Genomic DNA, 15864 nt, shown 5'->3' on the forward strand with positions numbered 1-15864 from the left:
TGAGGTTGAATAACAGGGAACTAATTCTTACCGTCTGCTCCGGTTGGTCTTATCTCAAACATGTATTAATTCATTGATTAAGCTTGTGACTAATAGTTCCTCAACACTCTTTAAAAGATACGTTGTGTCTCTATGGTGCAAAAGTCATCCTTGGCTCAAATTGATAGGCTGCACCACCTCTTAGTTGGCTCGATGAAAGGTTTAACTTGATTCTCGAGCTTATAGCTCCTTAATCTCGGTCTTTCAATCTTTGGAAACTACTCCTGAGCTCCCACCTTTGAAAGGTGCTCTTGAGCCTCTTTCTCCCATAGATGATGCTAGTGAAGCCAGGTAAACTCTTGAACCATTTTACTGTAATGACCCAAATTTAGTTATTCTTGTGTCATGCCTGGAGAATTGAGTTGGTTAGCCTTGATGTTTAATATATGGTTTTGGTGATAATTTTCTAAGTATTGGATAGGGGTTAAGTGAGTAAGCCAAGTGATTAAGCTAGATTTGTGGTGTTATAACGAAATGTATGTGAAAATTGTAGCTTAGATATCTAAATGTAAGTTAGGATATTCGAATGAGAGCTTAAGCATTTAGATGTGTGAGTCTTGGGTGTTATTCAGATGAGTTTTGTGAGTTTTAGTGAATTAATTTGAATGCTATAGGGAGCAATTCGAATGGGGTGTGGAACATTCAAATGAGGAGCCAAGCAATTCGAATGGCCTATGTCCCTGTGTGTGTATTGTCTTTGAAAGCCGACTTTGACCATGATTCAGTCCGAATCTCTTAAAACTCAAAACATGAAAGTTGTAGATCTTTCTTTTTTCGTTCCATAGCATCTTGAATAACCTCAATTGGAGTTCGAATGAGAGAGTTATGCCCAAAGTTCAAACAGGTGTTGAAAAACTGTCCAGAATCCGTTTTGTAAATTAAACCCTCACATTCGAATGACCACCCTTCCATTCGAATGAGCCAAGCGAAAATTGAGAAATTCATCCGTATGAGGCCACTATTGCATTCAAATGACCTCCCAATTTCTTCAGCAACGCACCCAACTACTTAAAATTCATTCAAATGTCACTCTCATAAATTGAAATTTCTCCCTAATTCATTTGAATATGAATCATCCCATTCGAATGTCTTTTGCATTTTCTCAATTTCTCTGTCAAATGCCTCAAAACTCATTCGAATGTGTCTAATTCATTTGAATGTCTTCTATGCAGTAGCCTATATATATATACATATCATACAAATGTCTTAAGCCATATTCGAATGTCTCTCCAGTGGTTTACAAATATATACATATATATATATCACCCGAATCGTCATTGATTCAAGAAACATATAGAAGATTCTAGATTGGGAAATAATAAAGGGATTTAAGAAAATAAAAGAATTGATAAGCATGATGTATAGAGAAAATATAAAAGAGAGAAATTATGAGAAAAATATCACAAAAACAGATGAGATAAACTCGAGCTCTCGTAAGCTCCTCTGTAACTTTTCAAACCCTTTTCTCCTCTCCAATCTCAAGTCGAATACTGTTATCCAATGGGTTTCTAGCTACTATCGAGCATCATATAAAGCTTAAGAAGGCAAGTTCTCTTCCTTCCTTCCCATTTTTTTGAATTATAATTCACTGTAAATGTGATATTGGGTTCTGGGAATTTTGATAGAACCTTGATATATGCACATGGGGGGAGGGGGGGACAAGAAGAAAACTGTGAGAGCGGTTTAAGAGCTTAAGGGTGTTGTTGAGGTTGAATACAGGGGAAATAAACAAAGCTACTATATAAACAGGGGTGTGAGTTTTATACGATTAGTTCTTATGGATTAATGGATTACCACTTGGGGAATGTTTTGATAGGTATGTGGGGCTTGTTCTTCCCCACTTTCCTTATGGAATGGTGAATTTGGTAAGATTTTTCATGGGAAGCTTGTCCCTTCCCCATGCCTTGCCAACGTCTTAGATATTTAACAATTTACTTTGATTTACTCTTGAAGCCTAAGAGTGAAGTCTCATATATTCTCAGTGTGATTTACTGTCAATAATTGTCACAATATGAAATGGTAATAATTCTTAAATTCAAATATTACTCATAGCCATGGCATGTAAATTTGGAGCCTTGTTACTGCTACACACTCCCAAAGATATTTTCTCTTACTTTTCATATTCCTGTGAGTTGAGTGTGAAGTTTTCCTACTTCTGGTGCTATTCAATAATTGTGATGTCCATAATTATGAGATGAGAATAATCGCAACTGAGAATGTTACTCCCTTTCATGACATGTTTTGGTAATGTGGTAATTGTGCATCATGGGTATGGATTGACATGAATATTATCACCATATAACATAGGTGGACATGAGCATAACATATTACCGCTGTATCACGTGCATTTGTATGTGGTCATCCTACGTGTTACATATGCACTGGCAAGATCAAAGATGGTTATGGGCGCTACGGTTGTGTACCGCCGAGATATATCCCCCAAAACCAATAAGCACTAACCTAACTGGGGTTACGCTCCTACGGTGATGACTGAGGGGCGCACTCAGAGATGACGACTATGGGCGAGATTATATATATATATATGTACGGTTATAGCCGAGTATATGAGATAGAACCTATGATCCACAGATTGTCACAGATTCTCTGGTTGCAAGTATCAGTTACAAGCCAGTATGTATTTTGATGCATTTTATATTATTATGTGAGGTCGTTGGCCAGTTATGTGTTTATCAGCTTTCCTGTGTGTTATGCATGACATTACTATCATGGGTGGCTGTGTGGTTCATGTGTTGCAATCTATCATCCACATCTAGATGCTTTTTGGAGACCACTCTCCTTACCTCTATCACATTACTATCTGCCATATTTTTCCTTCTTGTTTCTTATACTTGCTAAGCTTTGTAGCTCACATTGTACTCTTCACCATTCTAGGTAAAAGTAAAGAAATAGCTAGCGAGGAGTCGAGCAAGAATGATGGGTAGTAAGAGATGTGCGCGGGTCTACTCTCAAAACAACGGTCTTGGGAAAATATGTGGCTAAAGATTGTATAAGTTTTATCTTGTAACATGTAACATAACTTAGAATTGGGTTTGTAACCCCTAAAGTTTTCTATCTACATTTTGGGTCTTGTGGCATACACATGATGTATAGATATATTGTTTGTTTGTCGGATCTTATCTTGATTCACAGCGCTCTCTCTTCTAGGTTGACCGGGGATTAGGGTAGCTTAGGAGAGGGGGTGTTACATTTACAATTGATCCAAACTTATTTCGTTCCATTTGAGATATATAACTTCATCACCATTCTATAGGTATAAGGGGTAGCTCGAAAGGTTGTCAATCTAAACCTACCTAGGATCATGTTATAAGCTAAGAAAGCATCCACCATGATAAAATCCAAGTCCAATGTCGCTCTTATGGACCCCCAATCGATTGTGACTGAGATTGTAATCATTCAATTGGCTTGCACCGCTCTTCCATTGAAATAGATCAAGGGTACCCTAATTGGGTTGAGTTGTTCCATGGTGTACCCCATTTTGACAAAGACTGTCCTATAAAGGATTTTAAAAGAACTCCTAGTGTCTACTAAGATCCACCTGAGGTACTACCTACCCATTATTGCTAAGATAATAAGGGGGTCATTAAAGTTAGGTTAAGAAGGGAGGTCTTTATCAAAGAATGTTACTAAGTCACTCGACCTTATCCATTTTTGGGACTCATAAGCTTCTTGATGACTAGTGCCCAGACTTGTCGCTTTGGGTCTTTCACAAGAGTTAGGTCTTGTGGCCAAAGTGTAAAACGCTGGTATATGATTTTTTTCCACCTAATTTCCTTTTTATTATGGTATGGATTCCCAAAGAAAATATTATAGATAGATCAAAGATGTTAGGATCCAAAGATTTTAGGGACTTGTGGGGGTTGAAAGTTTAAATGACCAATTTTTGTGCAACTAATCTCATGGACAAGTAAAGATTGGGGACCGATAGGTTCATTGACTTTGTGTTATAGTTAGAATACCTTAAAGCAGTCATTGCTAGCTATTGGTACGTAGATGGTGGATGCTCAAGGAATATGACTGATAACAAGTCACTTTTCAATAAGTTGGAAACTATGGACGATGGAATTGCCACCTTCTGGGATAACTCTAAAGGTAAGATAAAAGGTATGGGTCAATAAGAAATGAATTTCATACTTTATTACCAGTGTATATTATGTGCATGTCTCGAAACACAACTTGATCAATATAAGTCAATTGTGTGATAAGGGTTATAAAATGACACACTCAAGGAATATATTAAACTATGCAAGAAAATATAGAATGAGAAAATCCTCATAATTTCAAATATTAAAAGTGATCATGGAAAAGAATTTGAAGATTCTACCTTTAAAGAATTTTGTGATGAAAAAGAATTCCCCATATCTTTTTAGCAACTAGAACTCCTCAGCAAAATGAAGTTGTGGAAAGAAAAAATAGATTTTTTATTGAAATGGCTACTATCATGCTTTTGGAGAACAATCTTCCTAAGTATTTTTTGGTAAAAGCAGTAAGTATTTTTTTCCTACATTTTGAGTAGGTCTCCATAAGACCAATTTTGGAAAGAACTTCTAAGTTATACAAAAATAGAAAACCCAACATTTCATACTTAAGAACATTTGGTTGCAAATGTTTTGTTGTAAATAATGACAATGATTTATTAGGAAAATTTTATTAAAAAAGTGATTGAGCAATCTTTCTTGGATATTCTTCATCAAGTAAAGCTTACAAAATATATAACAAAAGAACATTAGTTGTTGAAAAATCTATTCATGTTAAATTTGATGAAAGAAATCCTTCAACAAATAAGAAAGATATTGAATGGGAAAACATTCCTCAACAAGATAATAATATATCCAATGAACCTCAAACTCAAACTCAATCTCAATCTCAAGAACTAGAAACACAACAACTAAAAAAGCAATCACAACATAGAGAAAACAATTACATAGATGAAAATAAAATTTTGGGTGATGTAAGAGGATGAGATCAAGTATAAGAAATATGTGTGAATATGTAGCTTTTATTTCAAATCTTAAACGTAAAAATGTAAGGGAAGCCTTAAGTGATCCTAGTTGGATAATGGCCATGGAATAAGAACTTAATCAATTTGAACATAAACAAGAATGGACCTTAGTACCTAGGCTTAAAAATCAAATAGCCATCGAAACTATTTTTGCTTGAATACAATAATTAAAATTTAAATTGCAGGAGGACCACTAGGAGAGTATACAACTTGGTAGAGGAACAAGGCTTGTATGAGAGAAAGTTTTCCAAGAGAACTTAAGTTGGCCCCGAAGAAGACCTACAAGGAAAAAAACAAGTCAAAAAAGCATGTGGGGACTTCTCCTGCGTGGGTCCTTTGATGCTTACATCTAGAGAGGTTGTGGTGAAGTCTGGATGCAGATGAAATTATGCATAAGTGTGTGGTAGGAATCAATGGAGAATTGTTCAAGAGAACGGTGCTTATCTTGGAGAGCATGTGTTTTCACTGTTCCCAAAATTTAAGGATTGGGAAGAAAAAAAAAATGTCCTTGAGTATGAGGGGTTAAGGGTTATTTACAAGCGTTGGTAAGTAACTGGGACACATGACATGCATGCATATGCAAGGGTGTGGTGTCTTTCCAAATGGGTGATGTTGTGTTGTCTAGGAGAACTCCTTTTCCAAGGAGACCCCCCCTTGTTCTCTCGTGTATGATGACTTCTTCAGGAGAACTCACCCCTGGAGGACAGGTTATAACAATAGCTCCCCACTCTTTTCTTTAACTAAAAGTCAAAGGGAAGAGTACCTTAAGAGCTACAGAGTTGTCTCGGAGAAGCTACCAGTTGCTCCGGTTGAGTGCTCATGCTTTTGTTGTATGCTTGTAAAATACACATATCATGACAAGAAAATAATTGATGTTACACTATGAGGCAAGGTAGGGGTTCTTGGCACTTTGAATTCACATAAGAATCATCGTGTGCACAACACAATTTTTGTGTATAGCGTGCTTAAGCCTTCCTATCATGATGATATATGAAGAATCTCAAGCTCCCTAATTTAGGAGTAAGGGGAGGCTAGTTTTACTCAAACATGAAGGTGTTAGATATACAAACATATGAAGAATTTTTGCATTGTAGAAGCACTTGTAAAAATATGCGATAACGAATAACTCTGTAAGGCATGCCTTTGCCCACAAAAAGAAGGTGAGATCCCAAGTGCTTTATCTAACATTGACCCTCATTCTCTTTCTTTTGGTGTCCTTTACGAGTGACTAGGATAGATCGTTACTCAGATGCCATCTATTTTTCATTTTCCTTAACTTTTGACGTGTAGCTCTCTTCTCTTTTGAATATGGCTTGACACTCAATTTTTTCCTTTCCATCCATTTATGTCATTAACTTTTTCATCATCTAAATGTTAGTTTAGTACAAGGCATAAAGAAAATAGCTAATTAAACGTATGTCAATGAATCAACTAAAGTCGGGATGACCCTTTATGTTAGTGAGCCTATTACGATTTTTATTTTGACTTTAGGTCTTTTCTTATCCAAGGCTTGAATCGCTAAGTTATATTGTATGGCAAACCATGGGTGATTTTATTCTATCTCAATAGTTGGGATTGTGTGTAGAATTTAAATTCATGGTGGTCCTTTAGCAATTTATAGCTTTTTTTATTGTCAAGCAAAACAAGTTGGCTTCCTAGCAGGACAACCTTTAATTCCATGACTATTGGGCTAAAAAATGTGTATTATCTGCAGGATAATTTTTTAATTTCTTTATTGTTAGGTAGAACAAGATAGCTTTCTAGAAGGACAACCTTTAATTCATTGTCAGGAAAAACAAAGTAGCTTGCTAGTGGGACAACCTTTAATTCCATGACTACTAGGCTAAACAAAGTGTACTATTTGTGGGGCAATTTCTTAATTTCTTCGTTGTCGAGCGGAACAAGACAACTTTCTAGCAAGACGTTCTTTAATTCCATGATTGTCGGGCTACAGAAAGTGTATTGTCTGCAGGATAATTTTTTAATTTCTTCATTGTCGGGCAAAATAAGATAGCTTGCTAGCAAGATAATGAGTTTTTTTTTCTCTTTATGAGGCGATGAATTATAATTGGTCAGTTGCCAGGCTTAGTCATGCACCTTTCTTTTTGTCTTGAAAAGTAAGACACACAGATGATAATGCCAAATATGCCTACGTCCATGGTGTCATTTAAGGCTCATTACAATATGGCCTGGTAGGTCAATCGTTACCTAGGAGAAGAGCTTGTCTATCATCCCTCTTTTTTTCAATTGGCCTCTGATCTTGCCTTTCTTACCCTTCTAACCTCTCTTCCCTTCTTCAAGGCTTTTTGTCATCCCTTTGCTTTGTCATCACGTATCTTTTCAGGTGGTCTTCCCTGATGAATGCCTCGATTTGATTTTTGAGCTCCTAAAATTGGTTAGTCGTGTGATTGTGTGCCCCATGGTATTTGCAATATGCCTCCCAATTCTTTCCCATGGGTCGGTCTTCCTTTTTTGGGAGCATGATGAGGTCAACTCCCTTTATGGCTACTAGAATCGTAAAGTAGGGTTCATTGAGCCTGGCACTGTGGTGGAATTGTGGTATAGATCTATTGGGTTTCCTAGCCTGGTCTTATCGTCAGCTAGTTCTTTCCTCAGCATCTTTGTCTTTTCTTTTTCTCTCTCCTCATTTACTCTGATTGTTCTCATGATCTTTAACTGGAGTACATATTTATTATCCTTCACAATGTGGGCTGGTCTAGAGCCGAAGACTCATGTAAGGGAATTGATCACGTCCCATGAAGCATAACATAAAGGAATTTATGGATCATAAGCGTAGCAGAAAAATTAAAAAATTTAACCATTATATCCTATAAGATCTCTCCAAGGAAATAAATTATGAAGGAGAGGGCATAGGATTACCTCCTGAAGTGAAGATTCAAAACCAACACTCGATGGAGGTAATCACGAAGTCGTCCAAGTTTTTGGCCTCTAATAGTATCCATGTGAGCAAGCAACATCAAGAACCTCTAAGGGAGCGACTTCCTAAGCCTTGAAGAGTGCTAGCTCAAAAAGCTAGTGTAGGAGCTCTTAAAAATAAAGCAAGATCACTACGGAGCAAGCAGCGTAGTTCAAAAATTTTGAACCTTGCCCCGATCCCAACTATTGGATCAATGTAGAAATTAAATCATTCACATACAAATAAAATAAATCTAACCTTTAGATTTTCGAGTCATTCACGGATTCGAGCCGTCCAAGCATCCAGCCTCTAACACGTGATACGTGATACGCGACACTCGTCCGTTGGCAAGGAGAGTGGAATAGGAGTGCTAGCTCCTTCTCCTTTTTGCGGCTTGTGTATAGATAGAAAAGAACGCTCACATTTCAAATCGATGCCAAAAAGAAACGGGGAAGAGTGAATGACATTCGTTTTTCAACTCTTGAAAAACCACACAACCATTAATTTCTTAATTTGGGCAACCTATAAAAGGATATTTATAGAGAAGCCTTCTAGGGTTTCTTAAACCCTAATGGATTGGGGTAGCCCATTAATCCTAGTTCAACTATAATCTTAAGTGGACTTATCCTAGTCCAACTAGAAATATAATCAAGTGGCTCAAATCCATTTATAAAATATTTAGCCCAAATCTAATTCAATCCCAAATATTTATTATTTAATATTTGGTCTAAATCTAATTTAGCCCAAATATAATATTTAATATTTGGCTCAAATGCTTTATTTAGTCCAAATATTAACTTAAGACCAAATATATTTTATTTCTTATTTGCCACTCTAACAAATAGAAAATTATTAAATTAGAAACTCCTTCCTAATTTAATCAATTTCCATTTTAGGAAACTCTTTCCATTATGACGACCCCTCATCATATCGATGTCATTATGTCTCTTTGTTCTTTTTCCGTGAGAACCTACGATGGCACAACTTCTTGCCGAAGTGTCCCACTTAACCATACATCCGCTCTCCTGGTTTAAGTCAGGGACCGTGCTTATTGTGTATGAGTCATTAAGCTTCCGAATATGTTGGCACTGTATTAGTATGAACACATAAGATAAGATTGGCCTCTAGCAAGGCGTCATGCCTACCCAATTATTCAAAAGGATTCATAATCCGCAAATAATCTTTCACGAGCATGGTTACCATGTAATTCAATCGTCTCATCAATGTATCTTATGTGATCTCAAGTCTGGCAATGTGTTGCTTAATTACGATCACATAAGTTTTCTTAGGTCTTCTGGATATCCTCACTTAATAGAAAGTAAATCAATAACTCCTTATTGATCTCTTTTACCATGGCAATGGATTTAAAGTGAATATCCACCGAAGGCGCCTTACATACATTATCCTCTATCAAGGTATAGACGACTCTCATCTTAGTTATGCACCCATCTCCATAAGCCTTACGATATGTCCAACGATCGCCCACGTGCAGCCTTTATCTAGGCCCATCGAAATGATGTCAAAACATACCGGTCTTCTTATGAGATGACCATGACAACCTTAGGTCCAAGGATTAGTTACACCAATCTCGTATGAGAATACCATCAACACATAACCAAAATGGATTCTCATGGCGAGTCATGTCCAGTGACACGTTCTCTAACATTGGTCACCTATGTACTTGTCTATGGGTGTAAGACCCCCATTGCTATCACATAACAAAAACATAGCACATACAAGTCTTACCGCAATTGTCAATGTCCATTCTTGACATTGCTACAACTTGGGACGTTTAATGATATCTAAAAACTATGATGCATTATCTCACATCTTTATAGATTAATTATAGTATACATCATATGGACTTCTATCTAGTTTGTCATTACAATAATAACAAGAAACTAATAGAATGACTTCTTGTGAAATTGAATAACTTCTTATTCAATAATAAATATGATTGCAATTGTCAAGTATACAACATACCCAATCTGATTGGGTCTAGAGCACCTACACTAACAATCTCCCACTTGCACTAGAGTCAATTACTCATGTATCTTACACCTGATGATCGAACATGACTTTCATGTTTCTCCTGGGACAGAGCTTTAGTCAAGGGATCTGCAACGTTGTCATCCGTCGACATTTTCTCTATATATGTCACCTCGGTTAATAATCTCCATTATCATATGGTGATGCCGCAACACAAATTTGATCTATTGATGAGACTATGGTTCTTCGCTTACACGATGGCTCCATTATTGTCCCAATAACTATTATTGGATCAACAATGATAGACACCATTTTAAGTTCATCAATGAACTTACGGATCCATACAACCTCCTTAGCTGCTTCGATGGCTGCTATGTATTCGACTTCAGTTGTTGAATTTGTCACTATTTCTTGTTGAAACTCTTCTAACTCATAGCCCAGCCATTTGGGCAAGGTATGAATCCTGACTATACGTGATTTAAAATCATCATGATCGGACTGAAAACTAGCATCCGTGAACCTGTTCACGGTATGCTCTCCTTCTCTATATACCAAGAACATCTCTTCAATCCCTCTCAAGTACTTAAGGATGTTCTTAACTGCAATCCAGTGTTTCTCACCTAGATCAGCCTGATATCTACTACATATGCTCAAAGCATATGCAACATCAGGTCTCGTACATAACATGGCATACATGATCGAGCTAATAGCCAAGCCATATGGTGCTCGACTCATCCTATCTCTCTTATCTTGTGTCTTTGGACACATAGTCTTGGAGAGATGTATTCCATGTGACATGGGAAGATTTCCCCCTTAAAATCTTTCATGCTAAACCTCTTTAGCACCTTGTTAATGTATGCGCTTTGGGAGAGTGCTAGCAACCTCCTAGATCTATCTCTATAGATTCTTATTCCCAGAATATATGCTGCTTCTCCCAAATCCTTCATGGAGAAAATGTTTTGAAAGCCATCTTTTAACTGATTGTAACATGGGAACACCATTCCCTATGAGCAATATATCGTCCACATATAGGACTAAAAATGGTAACCGTGCTCCTATTAACCTTCTTGTAAACACAAGGATCAACTTCCTTTTTGTGAAAAATCAAACTTTTTGATCTTTTCATCAAAACATTGATTCCAACTCCGGGATGCTTGCTTTAGTCCATAAATGGACCTTTGTAACTTGCAAATCTTATTTGCATGTTCATAGGTAACAAAATCGTCAGGCTGTGTCATATACATATCCTCGACTAGGTTTCCTTTAAGGAAAGCCGTTTTATCATCCATCTGCCATGAGCCAGAGTCAATGTCAGACATTGCCTCATTATAGGTAGTAGGCTCATCGTTCACAGCTAGAAGCACATCTCCATGTGTCGAGATGAGAAATCCATATCTCTCTTGCTCGCGACGAACCCTCGTCGACCTACGAGGTTCTTGTATAGAAGGTTGGGGAATTGACACAACAACTTGTGTATGATCTGCCTCGGGTTCTTGGAGGGGAGTATTTGTTTGTGGTTCGCCTCGAATCTCTTCGAGCTTAACATTCCTCCCACTAGCCACGACATCTAAGAATTCCTTCTCAAGAAATACCACATGCTTGGCAAGAAAACACATTTTGTTCATATGGGTGGTAAAAGTAATATCAATTTGTTTCCTTTGGATATCCCACAAACAAACATCTCGTCAATTTGTGTTCTAGCTTATTATTGTCAACACACTTGACATAAGCTTCACAACCCAAAATCTTAAGAAAATACAGATTTGGTTTCTTTCCTTTCCATATCTCATATGGAGTCTAAGTAACTGACTTACTTGAAACCCTGTTCAAAACAAAGATCACAGTGAGAAGTGTAAATCTCTTAAATGAAGTGGGGAGTTCAGTGCGACTCATTATGGACCGGACCATGTCTAACAAGGCCTTATTCCTCCTATTAGACACACCATTCATCTTCAGTGTTTCAGATGGAGTCCATTGTGAGAGAATCCCATTCTGTTTTAGATGATCTAGAAACTCACTGTTCAAGTATTCACCACCTCGATCTGATCGAAGTACTTTGATACTTTTCCCAGTTTGTTTCTCTACTTCAAATTTGAATTCTTTGAACTTTTCAAAAGCCTCAGATTTATGTTTCATGAGATAGACATAACCAAAACATGATCTATCATCAGTAAAGGTTATGAAGTAGACATATCCATCTCTAGCTTGGGTGACATGGGCCCACATACATCAGTATGCACAAGCCCTAGCACTTCAGCGACCCTCTCTCCCTTTCCTTTAAAAGGAGATTTAATCATCTTGCCAAGCAAGCAAGATTCGCAAGCACCATATGATTCATAATCAAATGTGCTAAGATATCTATATCTATTCTTATACAAGTTGGATATGCGAGTCTCATTTATATGGCCAAGGCGACAATGCCATAAATAAGTGCTATTTAAATCACCTGATTTAAGTCACTTAATATTTATGTTATTGATAAGAGTGTCAATATCAAGGATATAGAAATCGGTACATAGTGTTGTTTTACCATAAAACAACTCATTTTTATAAAATAAACAACTATTGTCCTTAAATAAAAATGAAAATCCATCTTTGTCCAAACAAGAAAAAGAAATAATATTCCTAGTCAAACGCACAATAAAGTAACAGTTATGTAAATCAAACACTAGCCCAGAGGGCAATGTCAATGAATAGGTCCTTACAAGTAATGGAACAACTTTTGATCAATTTCCCACGTGTAGGTACACTTCTCCTATTATTAATCTCCTCGTACTCCTAAGCCTATACACAAAAGTGAAAATATGAGCACTAGATCCAATAACTAATACCCATGTGGACTGATCAGAAGTAGATACATTAATTCCAATAATATAAATACTTGAAGTGCCCTAAGTAGAACTCTTCTTAGTCTACACCTCCCGGTTTATCACAGTGGAGATATATCACATCCTCCTTGCCCTTTCGGGTTTTGATCTTCTGGACTCTTCTAGATGGCGCTATGGAAGAACTTTTCATCTTTTTGGATTTCTTACTCTTAGGCTTGCCCCTGTGCGCCTTGGGCCCTTCAACTAAGAGAACACTTCCCTTGTCATTTATACAATTGTAGGCTCGACTTCCCTTAGCATAGACAACTACTCTCCAAGAGTCTCTTCCATAACCGTTAGGGAGGGACTGTAGAATCTAGGGTAAGTTTCGACATCCATACCCAAGTTCAGCTCTAGCAACCTATTGATAAAATGTATCATCTCCATGACATGCTTCTCAACAAAGGATCCCTGAGCCTAGCCATGATCTCATATACATCATAACTTTTATGTTGTCGCTTACGCTCCGAGATCATGGCAGCTAAGGTGGTACACCAAGTGATGATCATATCACCCTTGTGCATCATCCAGGCCTTATGTGCTGCTATTTACCCAACTGGTGGTTTTGTAAGAAGATAGCTCTCTATCGCATAGAGAATCTTATCATACGTGAGGACTATCCTCAAGATGATCTTCCAGTCATAGAAATTAGTCCCGTTGAAGGTATTATTTCCCTCGAGTATCGATCTTATCGACATGTTTCCAGGCATTCCGGATCAACAACCGAATATAGAGATATTATTATAATCATATTGAATTACGAAATCATAAATTGCAAGAAGTAACATTTTATGATTGCTCCCACTATTTTCTACGAGTTCACCACCCTCAATACATAACTCGAAAAATCCCTTTGGAAGATTTTCTAGCAAGCTAGGATCCCATCTCCCCTCGCACAACCTTGAATGACTCAACAAATTGTGCTAGGATCGATTAGGTAGGTACTTGGTACCAATTGCATCTCCATGCAACTCCTAGATTCATTGGGTTGATAGATCCTTGTTAAGCACATCTTATGTGACTCGTAATCCTTGCCTCGATACTCAGTAAGGCCTTGAGTGACTCAACAAATCAAGTGCCAGCTAGAATCTTAATGCATCATAATGATGGAAGGCAACTTGGCTTAATATTAATGAGGGATTTATTATTTATTTAGGTCTCATCATATGCAATTAATCAAATTAATCATGCATAATAAACGACTCAAACCGGTGTATGGTATGGATAACTACGGCTAGCCCCCTTAAACCATAGAAGGGAAGCTAACGGGTCAAACCTAGATGAAGAATCACAACTTGCTTCTCAAGAACATTTTTTACGCCTTCGTTGGTCTTTAAATCTTGACTTCAATTTGGCTCTGTCTCTTGCTCTTCATACAAACTACAACTATCACTACTTTCTTCTGTTTTACATACGTTACATAGAATCAGAAACCCTGAGTTACATTCGGGGGGAGTGAGATGAGAAAAGAATGTACATTAGAGTATAAGAGAGGCAAGACACGCATGCTCTATTTCAAAAACAAAATTTATAAGCATTCATTCTCAACATAAAATAAATGGTCAAATTGATCCATGCCATACACCCATGCAATCAATCTAATTGATACATTCACAATTATGTTAATTAATTTTCGTATCTATTTCAATATTAAAGAAATGCTTATAATAAATTAAAAATTTGTATAATTTTGGAAAAACAAAATTGTTTTAATTATGTTGGGCTTGGGCTCCATCCATTAGTTTAACTAACAAGGCTCAACAAGTCTTGGATCAACCAATGCATGTCAAATATACACTAGCAGCCCAATAATTAATAAATGATCCAATTAATGGCCCTAACTCATTTTAATCACGGCCCATAGATGTCACACACTCATGGACCGGATAAAAACAATAAAAAATTACCAAACAATTTGGTCGGGCCCCACCTGAGGGGAATGGAACGCATTGGGCCACCGAATGGTCGGCCCGGGTGTTTATCGTGCACCCCAGGAAAGGGTCAAACCGCAACCTGAGGTAGCAGGAGGGGCCGAGAGGCAGCTCGACAGCATGTCGCACATGCTACCTAGGTCACAAGGGCCAATGGGCGCTGTTGGGGGCCTCATGGGGCGCGCCTAGCGTGCCAAGGCCGCGGCTGGGGTGCACAGCTGAGGGCCACGAGGGCAGTAGGGGCCACGCAAGTGCATGCAAGGCCTGCTGGGGCCACGCGCTGGTCTCGGGTCGCACCCGCGCCTGGTTGCACTATACATGCGCGTGCGAGCCTACCTGGTCGCGTCTGCGCTCACGCAGCTATGCCTGGTAGCGCCCCCCTCGTGTGGCCGTGCCTGGCTGCACCCTGCGCGCGCACGGGTCACCCCTCGCCTTGCCCAGCATGCACGAGCCCCGCTTAGCCGCTTCTTTTGACCCCCTGGTGTATCCATATGCACCCCGATCCCTGTTTTTCTCTTTTTCATGTCATACACGATCTTTTGCCCTTTACTCAAAAAGGTTTTGCAATCCAAAAAAATACAAATGCAGCAATTATTCCATTATTTCACAAATAACAACATAATCAAATCTTCATGTAAGGAACTGAAATATTTTGACGATGGCTCTGATAACACTGAAAGTAAAGCAAGATTGCTATAGGGCAAGCATCGTAGTTTAAAAATTTTGAACCTTACCCAATCGTTGAAATTAAATCATTCACATACAGATAAAATAAATCTAACCGTTAGATTTTCGAGTCATTCACGGATTTGAGTTGTCCAAGTGTCCGGCACGCGTTCGTTGGCAAGGAGAGCGGAATAGGAGTGCTAGCTCCGTCTCCTTTTTGCAGTTTGTGTATGGATGGAAAAGAAAGCCCATGTTTCAAATCGATGCCAAAAAGAAACGAGAAAGAGTGAATGGCATTCATTTTTCAACTCTTGAAAAACCACACAACTATTAATTTCTCAATTTGGGCAACCCATAAAAGGGTATTTATAGAAAAGCCTTCTAGGGTTTCTTAAACTCTAATGGATTGGGTTAGCTCATTAATCCTAGTTCAAC

The sequence above is a fragment of the Diospyros lotus genome, chromosome 10 (assembly GCF_014633365.1).
Source record: "Diospyros lotus cultivar Yz01 chromosome 10, ASM1463336v1, whole genome shotgun sequence".
NCBI classification, from domain to species: domain Eukaryota; kingdom Viridiplantae; phylum Streptophyta; class Magnoliopsida; order Ericales; family Ebenaceae; genus Diospyros; species Diospyros lotus.